This window comes from Mobula birostris, chromosome 9 (genome assembly GCF_030028105.1).
Source record: "Mobula birostris isolate sMobBir1 chromosome 9, sMobBir1.hap1, whole genome shotgun sequence".
Taxonomy (NCBI): Eukaryota; Metazoa; Chordata; class Chondrichthyes; order Myliobatiformes; family Myliobatidae; genus Mobula; species Mobula birostris.
In genome coordinates this window covers 149,076,856-149,090,561 of record NC_092378.1, presented here as the reverse complement: position 1 = coordinate 149,090,561, position 13,706 = coordinate 149,076,856, and the positions used below count along the sequence as shown (strand labels likewise).

At 45.8% G+C, this 13,706-nt stretch overlaps 1 long non-coding RNA gene across 4 annotated transcripts in view; it reads right to left on the bottom strand.

Annotated features, from left to right (window-relative positions):
- Positions 1-13,082, bottom strand: part of LOC140203183 (uncharacterized) — a 102,696-nt gene extending 89,614 nt beyond the window's left edge. For all 4 annotated transcript variants that reach the window (XR_011887317.1, XR_011887319.1, XR_011887318.1 and 1 more), the window contains exon 1: positions 12,770-13,082. This is a non-coding gene — a long non-coding RNA (uncharacterized lncRNA). The remainder of the gene's footprint in view (positions 1-12,769) is intronic.
- Positions 13,083-13,706: the final 624 nt, after the last annotated feature.

Below are 13,706 nucleotides of genomic sequence, written 5' to 3'. Positions count from 1 at the left end.
ACTCCCCCGCCTTCTCACCATAACCTTTGATGCCCTGGCTACTCAGATACCCATCAATCTCTGCCTTAAATACACCCAATGACTTGGCCTCCACTGCTGCCTGTGCGAACAAATTCCATAGATTCACCACCCTCTGACTAAGAAAATTTCTTCGCATCTCTGTTCTAAATGGGCGTCCTTCAATCTTTAAGTCATGCCCTTTCATACTAGACTCCCCCATCATAGGAAACAACTTTGCCACATCCACTCTGTCCATGTCTTTCAACATTAACATTCAACATTATCTTAAATGCACATCCTCTAGTAGTTGACATTTCTTGCTTGGGAAAAGGATTCTGAACTTGATGAGGTTGACTGTAAGTGATCTTTTTCCCAGGATAAACATCACTGTCATTATGTGCCGTGTCATATGACATGGGCGATCATGGTCTTTGACTGTGATTGTTCTTGGCAAACTTTCTTCTGGGCTGTGTCTTTCCCAGGATAAGGCAGTCTGAACCTGGAGGGCAGAGGTTTAATGGAGACTCATGTTGGACCAAGTAATCTGCTGGGGGGGCTCGGGGGGAGGGGTCGAGCAGCATCTCTGGGAGGAGAAGCATTGTCTACATCCGGGTCGAAACCTTGCATCAGGACCGAGAGTGGAGAAGGGAGGTAGGAGTCCGCGGTGACTGGTAGACTGAGGAGGGGTTAAACGGAGGATCGCAGAGGATGAAAGGAAGGTGAATGGGAGGAGAAAAAGTAAGAGGGAGAGAGAGGGAGAAAAAGAGTGGGAGGAGAAAAAGTAAGGAAGAAAGGGTGACGGTACTGAAGAGTGAGAGGAGGAGTCAAAGTCGAAGTAAATTTATTATCAAAGTGGATATATATATCACTATCTACTGTGAGATCCATTTTCCTGCAGGTATTTACAGGAATATAAAACTGCAACAAAATATATGGAAAAACTATACCTAAACAAAGACTGACAAACAACCAATGTGCAAAGGAGAAGATGGCGGCGCGACGCAGCTCACGCGGCCGTTCCGAATGAATATCGATTACGTGTTAACTAGGGGGCCGTGCACAATCCGGATTTGATGGAGACAGACGTGAAGAAGCACGGAGGAACACCTGGAGTAACTTCTGAAATGTCTGCTTCGCTGCGGCTGCTACTGCGTGATTGAGAATCTCCGGAGGGGAAGGCCCCAAATCCTCAGCTTTGCCTATTGCCTGTTGCCGGGGCCGGGGTTGAAGCGCTTGGCAGAGACGGTGCTCGGTGCTCGGTGTCGGAGAGCTGGTCGGGGGCTCGGAGTTTTTCGGACGGACTCGGAGTCAGACTGTGGTCGGATGCTTCCGGGATGCTGCATCGGCAAGTTGGCGGCGCTGGAGGTTTACCGTCTGCGTGAGATGATGGGACTTTCGAGAGACTTTGAGACTTTGCCCATGGTCTGTTCTTATCAAATTACGGTTTTGCTTTGCACTGTTGTAACTATATGTTATAATTATGTGGTTTTTGTTAGTTTTTAAGTTGGTTTGTCATGTGTTTCCGTGATATCATTCTGGAAAAACGTTGTATAGTTTCTTAATGCATGCATTACTAAATGACAATAAAAGAGGACTGCGTGTCCTCATAATCTAATAATCTAAAATTGTGCAAATATTAATAATAAACGACACTGACGACATGAGTGCAGAGGAATGAACTCAGCAGGCCAGGCAGCATCCATGGAGGGAAACCAGCAGTCAACATTTCGTGCTGAGCCCCCTCATTGGGACTGGGAAGGAAAGGGGGAAGGAGGCAGGATAAGGAGGTGGGGAGAGGGGAAGGTGTACAAGCTGGCAGGTGATAGGTGAAGACAGGTGGGGAGGAGGGGGGAATGAAATAAGAAGCTGGGAGGAGATAGTTGGACAAGGTAATGGGCTGGAGAAAAAGGAATCTGATAGGAGAGGAGAGTGGACTGTGGGAAAAATGGGGAAAGGAGAGGCATCAAGGGAGGTGATAGACAGGTGAGAAGAGCAGAGGTGAAAGGGGAGCCAGACTGGGGAATGGAAGAAGAGGGAAGGGAGAGGGGGGCATAAATTACCAAAAGTTAGAGAAATCAATGTTCATGCCGTCAGGTTGGAGCTACCCAGACGGAATAAGAGGTATTGCTCCTCCAACCAGAGAGTGGCCTCATCACGGAGGTAGAGGAGGCCACGGACCAACATGTCAGAATGGGAATGGGGATTGGAATTAAAACGGCTGGTCACTGAGAAATCCTACTTTTTGCGAATGCTTGACATAGCTTTCCCCAGTCTACGTCAGACCTTACCAATACAAAGGCTTATGGGGTGGTGGGTGAGGATAAGAGGAAATCTAATCCCTGTTAGACAGGTGAGAAGAGCAGAGGTGAAAGGGGAGCCAGACTGGGGAATGGAAGAAGAGGGAAGGGAGAGGGGGGCATAAATTACTAAAAGTTAGAGAAATCGATGTTCATGCCGTCAGGTTGGAGCTACCCAGACGGAATAAGAGGAAGATGGGGTGAGAGCGGATGTCTGGTAAATGGATGAGATGCACTTGAGGGCAACATCAAAGGTAGAGGAAGGAAGAATGGTGGAATGAGTTGTAGAGTTCTTGAAAGTGAGTCTATAGGCTGTGGAATCAGTTCAGTGAAGTTATCCACGCTGGTTCTGGAGCTTGGTGGTTAAGAGGTAATTAGATTATGAGGACCCACAGTCCTCTTTTATTGTCATTTAGTAACGCATGCATTAAGAAATGATACAATGTTTTTCCAGAATGATATCACAGAGACACATGACAAACTAAGACTGAAAGACTGACAAAAACCACATAATTATAACATATAGTAACAACAGTGCAAAGCAATACTGTAATTTGATAAAGAATAGACCATGGGCATGGTAAAGTCACAGAGTCTCTCGAAAGTCCCATCATCTCACGCAGACGGTAAACCTCCAGCGCCGCCAACTTGCCGATGCAGCATCCCGGAAGCATCCAACCGCAGTCCGACTCCGAGTCCGTCCGAAAACTCTGAGCCTCCGACCAGCTCCCCGACACTGATGCACCGAGCACCATCTCTGCTGAGCGCTTCGACCCCGGTCCCGGCAACAGGCAATAGGCAAGGCCAAGGATTTGGGGCCTTCGTCTCCGGAGATTCTTGATCGCACAGTAGCAGCGGCAGCAAAGCAGGCATTTCAGAAGTTTCTCCAGATGTTCTGTGTTTCTTCACGTCTGTCTCTATCAAATCAGGATTGTGCATGGCATCCTACTTCACAAATACAATATCAATTTGGAACGGCCGCACGTGCTGCATCGCACCGCCATCTTCTCCTCCCTTCTAACTGTTCCTGAGCATGGTGATGTAGTTCCTCAGGCTTCTGCACCTCCTAGTGTGAGAGGAGAGCATGGCCTGGATGGTGAGGGTCCTCGAAGAAGGATGCTACTTTCTTGTGGCAGCACTCCTTGTAAGTGTGCTCAGTGATGGGGAGGGCTTTTCCTGTGATGGACTGGGCTGTATCCACCACGGCCCAGAGTCATAGAGAAGTACAACACTGAAACAGGCCCTTCAGCCCATCTAGTCCATGCTGAAAACATTTAAACTGTCTATACCCATCAACCTGCATGGACCTTAGCCCTCCATACCCCTAACATTTATGTACCTACCCAAGCTTCTCTTAAACATTGAAATCGAGCTCGTTCCACACTCTCACAGCCCTCTGAGTGAAGAAGTTTCCCTTAATGTTCCCCTTAAACTTTTCACCCTCTACTCTTAACCCATGACCTCTGGTTGTAGTCCCACCCAAGCTCAGTGGAAAAAGCCTGCTTCCTGTAGACTTTCTGCCAGACATCAGGCAGGTTGTGCCAGGTAGGGGAGAGGGGAGTGGGTGGAGCTGGGAGACAATGGAAGGTGATTGACAGGTGGAGGCAGAGAAAGAGAGGAAAATGTGAGAGGTCGATAGAACAGCATGGAGGAGAACTGCTTGCCTTGTCAGCTGCCCCCACTCCTATGAAATCAACAATACCCAGGTGCCAATTGCTACTCAAACTGAACAGCAAAGTAAATCACGACCTTGTTAGAGCAAGGAAGGAGGGCTTGCTGGTTTGGATACCATTGGATTGTATATGTGCAATGGTTGCCATGGTGATTCTGGTCATCCCTTTGGCTCTCTAAGGTCATAGAGTTATAGAATACTACAGCAGAGAAACAGGCCATTTGGTCCATCTAGTCTGTGCTGAACTACTATTCTGCCTAGTTGCATCAACCTGCACCGGGACCATACCTCTCCATACCCCTCCCATCCATGTACCCATCCAAACTTCTCTTGAACATTGAAATCGAACCTGCATCCATCAACTTCAGGGATATTTATCCATCCAGAATGAAAAAAATAACTACAAGCATTTTAATTTAAAAATACTTTGGATAATTAGACCTGACTTATATTTCATGGAGTTGGGCTGTTTCATTAGTGTTTGAAATGATCTGATCTGGGTGAGCTGGAATGAAACACATTCATTCCAGGTCTGATCCTGAGCAATTAAAATTTGCTTAATCACACATGGCTGGTTACACTGAGGCAGTCATCATAAATAATATCTTGTTTCTTCATGGTGTGGATGAGTGTAGACACCAGACCCATTCCCTCTCCAGATAGTTGCTAAGCCACACCTTCTGAGGGTGCACTTTTTCATTGTGATTAATTTCAGCCCGGAAAAGTGGGAAGTAATTCCTTTTGGAAGGTTGAATTTGCAGTGAGAATGCAGGGTTAATGGCAGGATTCTAGGCAGTGTGCAGGAACAGAGAGATCTTGGGGTCCAGGTCAATAGATCCCTCAAAGTTGCTGTGCAACTTAATAGGCTTGTTAAGAAGGCGTATGGTGCGTTAGCCTTCATTAGTCATGGCATTGAATTCAAGAGCTACGAGGTAACGTTGCAGTTTTTAAAATCCTGATTAGACTACACTAGGAACATTGTGTTCATTTCTGGTCACCTCATCATACAGATGTAGAGACTTTGGAGAGTGTGCAGAGATTTACCAGGATACTGTCTGAACTGGAGGGCATATCTTATGAGGAAAGGTGGAGAGAGCTAGGGTTTATTCTTTAGAGCAAAGAAGGATGTCAGGTGATCTGGTAGGGATTAGATGATAAGTGGACAGCCAAAGACTTCTTCCCAGAGTGGAAACGGCTAATACAAGAGAATAAGATTGGAGGAAAGTAAAGTGGGCATGTCAGAAGTAAGTCTTTTTACAGAGGAAGTGGTGGGTGTGTGGAATGCCCTGCCATGAGCGGCAGTAGAGGCAGATACATTAGGAACATTTACAAGATTCTTGGATAGACGCATGAATGATAGAAAGAAGGAGGGCTATGTGGGAGGGAAGGGTTAGATTGACCTTCGAGTAGGTTTAAAGGTCGGCACAACATCATGGGCCAACTGTGCTGTAATGTTCTATGTTCTTTGTTAAGTTGTTAGACTTATGCGCTGAATCGCTGTGTGGTTTCTACCCATCTATAGGTACCACAGACATGATCTTCACAGCACACCAATTACAGAAAAAATGCCGTGAACAAAGGCAACCCTTGTACTTGGCTTTCGCAGATTTGACAAAGGCATTTGACACAGTAGACTGCCAAGCTCTCTGTTGTATGCTAACAACACATAACTGTCCTGACAAGTACTTATGAATACTGAGGCTTCTGCAAGGTGGCAAGTCAGTCACAGTACTCAGCAATAGTGGCGCCAAATCAGATCCCTTCATAGTCAAGACAGGAGTCAAACATGTCTATACCATTGCACCCACATTATTTGCCATCTTTACTGATGCCATCTTTCACCTCATTGGCCAAGATCTGCCACAGGGAATCTTGATCGTGTATAGAATGGACAACAGGCTTTTCACCCTCAACCAGTTCAAGGACAAGAACAAGGCCAGAACCACCATCATGGAGTTGCAGTATGCAGATGCCAACACCATCGCAGCACACTCTGAAAAGTGTCCTGAATGTCTTAGACAAGGCACATAGGGCCTAGATCTTGTTTTGAATATAAGAAAGGCACAGGTCCTGTATCAGCCACCGCCCAACCAGCCATTTATCCAGCCCTCCATAAAAGCTGAAAATATCCCGCTTCAAAATGGGGGATATTTTCAAGGGGGATATTTCTGGGGGATATATTCCCTACCTTGGCAACATTCCCTCCTCAAAAGCAGACATCGACTCTTAAGGTCAACCATCACCTGAGTCGTGCTGGTGGAGCAATGCAAGATTAAGGAAAAGAGTCTTTGAAGACCACGTCCTGCAGGTCCAAACAAACTTCTGGTCTATAGAGCGGTCGCCCTTCCTACATTACTGTATGGAACTGAAGCATGGACCACCTACAGTCGGCACCTGAAATCCCTGGAACAATACCAACAAAGAACCTTGGGAAAGATTTTGAGGATCAGCTGGAAGGATAGACTCACTGACACCAGGTTACTGGAGGAGGCCAACACGAACAGCACCTCCACCACGATAAAGCAACACCAACTCCGATGGATAGGTCGTCTCATCTGGATGCCTAACTCATGTCTCCCCAAACAGATCCTTTAATCCCAGAAAAAGGAAGGTCCCCAGTGGGCAAAGAAAACATGTCAAAGATAACATCAAAATCAGTCTGAAGAAATTCAACATGACATCTAAAACCTGGGAAGACATTGCTCTCAGTAGATACACCTGGAGGAAATCTGTTCACGAGGGAGCTGCTCTACAGGAGAGAGTCCCCCGCTGTGCCGCAGAGAACAAGTGACAGCTGTGAAAGGAGAAACTGAACAACCAAAAGACCCAACCACTCACCACAGTCACCACTCACTCTTGCCCACGCTGCACCAGAACATATGGATCCTGGATCAACCATTACAGGGACTTGGACCCACCAATTGTCAACTCCTTAGGAGAACAACATACTCAACTCGAGTGATTGCTCTACTAGGCACTACCCAGAAATCTGGACTATTGACCCAAAGTCAGGAATTTGATTTTCCACTGGGAATTTTAAGTTCAAGTGAATCCAGATAAAATCCTGGTCTCATTTAAGATAACCATAACATCTCACAATATCATGACAGACGTGGGAGTACGGAGGAACATCTGGAGAAACTTCTGAAATGCCCACTTCGCTGCCGTTGCTACTGTGTGGTAACCAGAATCTTGGAGCAGAAGGCCCTGAATTCTCGGCTTTGCTTGTTTCAGCAGCCGGGGCGAGGTCAAAGGCGCTCGGCAGAGGATGGCGCTCGGGAGGCTGTATCAGAGAGGCTGGTCGGAAGCTCGAAGTTTTCAGACGGATAGACTCAGTGTCGGCTGTGGTCGGCTGCTTCCAAGGCATCGGCAAGTTGTCGGTGCCTGGAGGTTTATGGCAGGGAGTTTCTCCCTTTTGCCGCCTGCTATCGGGGACTCGGGGGTCGATCGACACGGGGAATTTTGAGACTTTTTTTTACCGTGTCCATGGCCTGTTCTTTATCAAATTATGGTATTGCTTTGCACTGCTGTAACTATATGTTATAATTATGTGGATCTGTCAGTGTCAGTTTTTGGTTTGTCCTGTTTTTCTGTGATATCACTCTGGAGGAACATTGTATCATTTCTCAATGCATGTATGCATTTCTGAATGACAATAGAAGAGGACTGAGTTTTCTCATAATCTAAAAAAAATAAAAAACAAAATAAAAACGCAGAAGATAGAAATTGAATTGAAACCCGTGTGTTCTTTGAATCATAGCGTGATATAGCATGTCCACAGGCCCTTTGGCCCATCTAATCCATGCCAACAAAGTTGCCTGCATGAGATTGACCCATTTGCCCGCATTTAGCCTTATCTGCATCCATGGACAAAACGTCATTTAAACTTAGCTATAGTGACTGCCTCTACTACATCACTGGCAGCTCATTCCAGGTATCCATCACCCTCTGTGTGGAAAAAGTTGCCCCTCAGGTCGTCTTAACATCCGTTCCACCCTCACCTTAAATCTCTGCTCTTTAGAGTTAGTAACATAAGCAATTCTGAAGATGCTGGAAATCCAGAGCAACACGCACACAAAATGCTGGAACTCAGTAGATCAGGCAGCATCTACGGAAAGGAATAAACAATCAATGTTTCGGGCCAAGGCCCTTCATCAGGACAAATTATTGTGCATTTTTTACTAACGTCCTCTTTATCTTATGATGTGGTTTTTTTGTGCTGCATCAGATCCGGATTAACAATTACTTCATTCTCCTTCACATTGGCGTAAATGCAAGTAGGCTTTTTCCACTTAGGTTGGATGGGACAACAACAAGAGGTCATGGGTTAAGGGGAAAAGAAAAGCTTAAGGGGAACGTGAGGGAAATTTCTTCACTCAGAGGGCCATGAGGGAGTGTAACGATCTTGCCAGTGCAGGTGGTGTATGTGAGCTCGATTTCAATGTTTAAGAGAAGTTTGGCTAGGTACATGGATGGTAGGGTTATGGAGAACGATGGTCCCAGTTCAGATTGATGGGAGTAGGCATTTTAAATGGTTTGGCACAGACTAGATGGGCTGAAAGGCCTGTTTCTGTGCTGTACTTCTCTATGACCTTACAGGAAATGACATTAAACAACCTTGAATCTTAACTCTTGAAAGCTGGGCAGATAAATGAGTGATATGATAAAAGGTGTGAGTTGTACGTACTGTGTTCTGCACCTCTGTCCAAAGAACATTGTTTCACTTGGCAGCACAGTGGTTGTCCATTATGTCCAACAATGGCAGGAGACCTGTGCGGGAGAGTTTTTAAAGCAGAAAAACTCTTGCACTCGGGTACTGCTACCCCTTCCTGGGCACTCCATACACATACATGTGTGTACATGTATGCAAAGTGAATGACAATAAACTTGAAATTGAACTTGAACCTGTGAAATATGTTGTAGCTCCATAAAACTCTGGTTAGACAACACTTGGAGTATAGTATACTGGGAAAAAAAACACAGGCTGTCCACTCGATCTATACCTCTCACCCTTCTTAGTTTCAAAGAGAAAAGCCCCAGCTCACTTACAGACCCCCAGTCAAAGCTTAATCAGACTCTCACCTGCACTTCAACGCAAGTGTTCTTTTGTTGTTGTTGTTGTTGTTGTTGTTGCTGCTTGTGTTGTTCTGCTGAACATTTGGGCATGTAATGTTTGCAGGTTGTTTACATAAATGACACCTTTCACCCTGTATTTCTATGTACATACATCTGATGAATAAATCTGAATCTCTATCTCAATCCAAATCTGAATGTCAATCTCAATCTCACTCTGAATCTGAAGTATAAAATAAGACCCACAGTTTAAAGCAGCTGCTTTCCAGAACTTCTCGGAGAGAGGAGAAGGGAAAAATTTGCTGAGCAGATTTGCAGAAAGGAATGCATGCAGAATGCGCTGTGAGTGTGACTGAAATGCCACTGCAGAGTTCAGCCGGGACGTTGCCACCAGAACGGAATCCCGCTCGGCTTTGTCCTGCCACCTGTACCGGGGGCAAGTGTGCGTTGTTATCACACCTGCGACACCAGTCTCGCTCTGGCATCCGTGCCTTCAGCTGCTCACATCGAAGCACCGGAATTCCCTGCCCAAGACACATCCCTCCCTCTTATGGGGCTAGGTTGAGCGAGCTCGGGCCTTCCTCTTCGGAGAGAAGGTGGAAGAGATGTGACCTGATTGAGGTGTAGAAGATGATAAGAGACATAAATCAAGTGGACAGCCAGAAACTTTTTTCCTCGGGTGGAAATGGCTACGACAAGGGGGAATATTTTCAGCTGTTTGGAGGATAGAGGTGCATGTCAGAGACAGTTCTCTTTAAACACAGAGAGGTGGGTGCGTGGAATGCCCTGACAAGTGTGGTGGTAGAGGCAGATACATTAGGGGCATTTAAGAAACTACACCACCCATTTAAGGCACATGAATGATTGAAAAATAAAGGGCTATATGGGAGGAAAGGGCTAGATTGGTATTAAGGTAGGTCAAAAGGTTGCCTTAGCGTCATGGACTGGAGGGCCTGTACTGTGCTGTAATGTTCTATGTTCTACAAACTACTTTTCCCCTCATGTTTCCCTTAAATTTTTCTCCTTTCACCCTTAACCCACAACCTCTTGTTGTCCCACCCAACCTCAGTGGAAAAAGCCTGCATGCATTCACACCAATGTAAAGGAGAATGAAATAATTGTTAATCCGGATCTAATGCAGCACACAAAAAAAAACACACCATAAGACAAAGAGGACATTAATAAAAAATGCACAATAAATTATCCTGATGAAGGGCCTTGGGCCCGAAACATTGATTGTTTATTCCTTTCCATTGATGCTGCCTGATCCACTGAGTTCCACAGCACATGAAGCTCTCCGTTTACAGCTTTTGGAAAATCAACACCGTGATGAGCAGATACTTTCCACAAACACAAAACTACGGAAAGACTTTTCGATTAAAACCTCCAGATACTCAAACCCCGAGCTGCACGATTAAATGTGCAAGAGGTTTTGGAGTGATAAGTGGGGGTGGTGGGATGGTGGGGCAAGCAGGCTATGGTGCTTCCCAGCGAGGATAAACCTGTTGCCTTCGAAATGTCGGAGGCGAAATGTTACAGTTAAAATGTCTCCAGCTGCCTCGTCGATAAAGGAGAGGGAAACTGATCCCACACTCGACTTCACCAGCTCAGCTTTCATCAGCTGTTCCCGTGGAACAAAGAACCACTAAGTTTCAGGAATCTATCATGATTTGAATTAATCCCTAGCCCTTGAAAGGAGAGGGGAAACCTTCTCCGGAATACTAGCGGAAAAAATTAGAAAGAATTCCATGCACATTCCGAAGGCGGAGGGTGTTGGGTATTTCGGAATTCAGTGCCTCATGTGGATAGGGAGCGCGAGGGGTTGCACCCTCAATTAGGAGCCTGAAGGGGCTGCCCCTCAAGTACTGGCTACACTTCAGCACCACCCTCCTGATCTTCGGTCTCCAGGGGGTGGGGGATAGGGGGTTCACTCGGGGGAACTCCTGGTCAGTTTCAGAATCAAAATCAGGTTTATTATCACCGACATACAGTATAGATTGCAGTACAGTGCAAGCCATAAAAAGAATACTTCAAGATACAATAAGAAATAAATAAGGGAGCAAATTAGAGAGGTTGTTTCATGGATTCATGGACCGTTCGGAAATCTGATGGCGGAGGGGAAGAAGCTGTTCCTAAAAGTGTGTGCCTTCAGACTCCTGTACCTCCTCTTTGATGGTAGCAACGAGAAGAGGGCACGTCTCAGATGCTGAGGGTCCTTAGTGGCGGATGCTGCCTTCCTGAGGCATCGCCTTTTAACGATGTCCTCAGTGGTGGAGAGACTGCTACCCATGGTGGAGCTGGTCTAGCTTACAACCCTCTGCTGATTCTTCCGATCCTGTGCCTCAGAGCCTTCAAACCAGGCGGTGATACAGCCAGTCAGGATGCTCGCCTCAGTACATCTGCAGAAATTTGCTAGAGTCTTTGGTGACATACCAAATCTTCTCAAACGCCTTTTGCTCCTGGGCCTGGCCACGGTGGCTGTTCGTGAGTCCAGAAGTCAAGGGTTCTGCCTGAGCTGATTGCCTGTCTCTCTTCTGAGGTAATGTCCAGGCCTAGGTGTGTCTGGAGAAGGAGCACACAGTGGCTGTAGGTACAATGAGGGACTTCTGGGACACACCACCAAGCCAAAACTGCCTGGTTCAGGAAACGTTATTATCCTTCAACCTACAGGCTCCAGGACCATCACTCACCTCAACACTGAACTGACTCCACACGCTATAGACTCGCTTTCAACCTCATTATCATTGAAACAGAATAGACGCTCACGGGATGTTTTTTTTTCCCTCTCACTATTCTCTGTAAGCTCTTCTGCGTGAAAATCCCAGGTGATCAATAGTTTCTGTGATACTCAAACCACCTTGAATGGCACCAACAATCATCCCACTGTCAAAGATCGCATTTCTCCCCCATTCTGATGTTTGGTCTGAACAACAACTGAACCTTTTGACTGTTATGCATTAAGTTGCTGCTGCAAGATAAGCTGATGAGATATTTGTGTTAATGAGATGTACAGGTGTACTTATTAAAGTGCATTAACAAACATTTGTACAGGTGGCCACTGAGTGTATGAACTTTGATAATAAATTTACTTTGAACCTTGGCTGATTTCCCCTATCTCTGTCCTTTTATTTTACCAACCCCTTCATCACTAATTCTATCCCCTGCTCCCACTTGCACCTGCCCCTCTCTCCTCCCCTCCTTTCCAATCCCATCAAAGCAGACTCCAGACCACATCTGAGCAGTACTATCCTAAACTCATACTCTCTGGAAAGATCGAGGGGAGCAAACCTAGAGGAGGATCTTGGCTTATGTACATCAAAAGCATAGCCAGGTGGCTACACATCGAGGAAATGGAAGTCGTCCAACAAACGAAGGATAGATCTATATGGAAAACCACATCGGATATGGTACCTAGACAGACAGACGGACTATCCTTGCTACTGTGTTTCCCAGCACTAGATCGAGTATCAAAGTAAATTTATTATCAAAGTACATATATGTCATCTTACACAACCCAGGGATTTTTCTTACGAACATTCAGAGTAGAACAAAGATAGAATCAATGAGAAACTGCAAAGACTGACAAACAACCAATGTTCAAAAGAACACAAAATGGGCAAATATAAACAATAATAAATAATTAATACTGAGATTATGAGTTGTGGAGTCCTTGAAAATGAGTCGATAGGATGTGGAGTCAGTCCAGTACTGAGGTGAGTGAACTTACCCATGTTGGTTCAGGAGTTAAATGGTCGTAGGGTAATAACTGTTTGTGAAGCTGGTGATGAGAGGCCTAAGGCTTCTGTAACTCCTTGCTGGTGGCAGAAGTGAGAAGTGAGCATGGCCTGGATGGTGGGGGTCTTTGATAACCGATGTCGTTTTCTTTTGGCTGTGCTGAATGGTGGAGGAGAGATTTTCCTGTGATGGACTACCTCTGCATTCTTGACACAGGCAGCATCTCTTAACTCATACAGCCACTCCCAGTCACTTCCAAGCCCGTAATGCAAGAAGACAACAAATTTCTGGCAGTGAATGTCAGATATTTGTGCCTGGAAAAGACTTTGCAATCCTGATTTCCAGCTTGCGTTGGGCAGACAGACTGATTGCGACAGAGATGTTTGCGATCTCCCTCCTTTCCCCAGGGGAGTTGCTTCAGCCCTTGGCAGACTCTTCCAGAGGATTTAAAGGATAATAGCGAGACCAGACCAGAAATCCCAAGCATCCATTCTAGTCTGCACTGAGTGTTACCGATATCATGGCTGGACAATGTGTGACACGTCGAAATAGCAAAGCAACGGGGTAGGGAAGGGTTGGCTTATGGAGGAGCTGGACAGGATGGTCCCAAATTAAGTCCTATACTTTTAGAGTACCTTGCGTGTCCTTAGGACATCCCAGCACACTCCCCACATCCAATGAAATACCTCTGAAAAACTCTCAGAATTATTAATTTCCTTATTTCAAGTGCAACTTCAGTTTATTGTCATCCATCTGTACACCTCCAATGTTCCTCTGACCCAAGGTGTATAACACAGATATAACTCACACACATCACACATAAGGTAATGTTACCACAAATAAATAATAAGGTCCATTTATGACACAAGTTGAACAGTGAACAGCAGAACACTACTGGCCCTGCAGAGCTTGTCTTCTTTGGCACATTG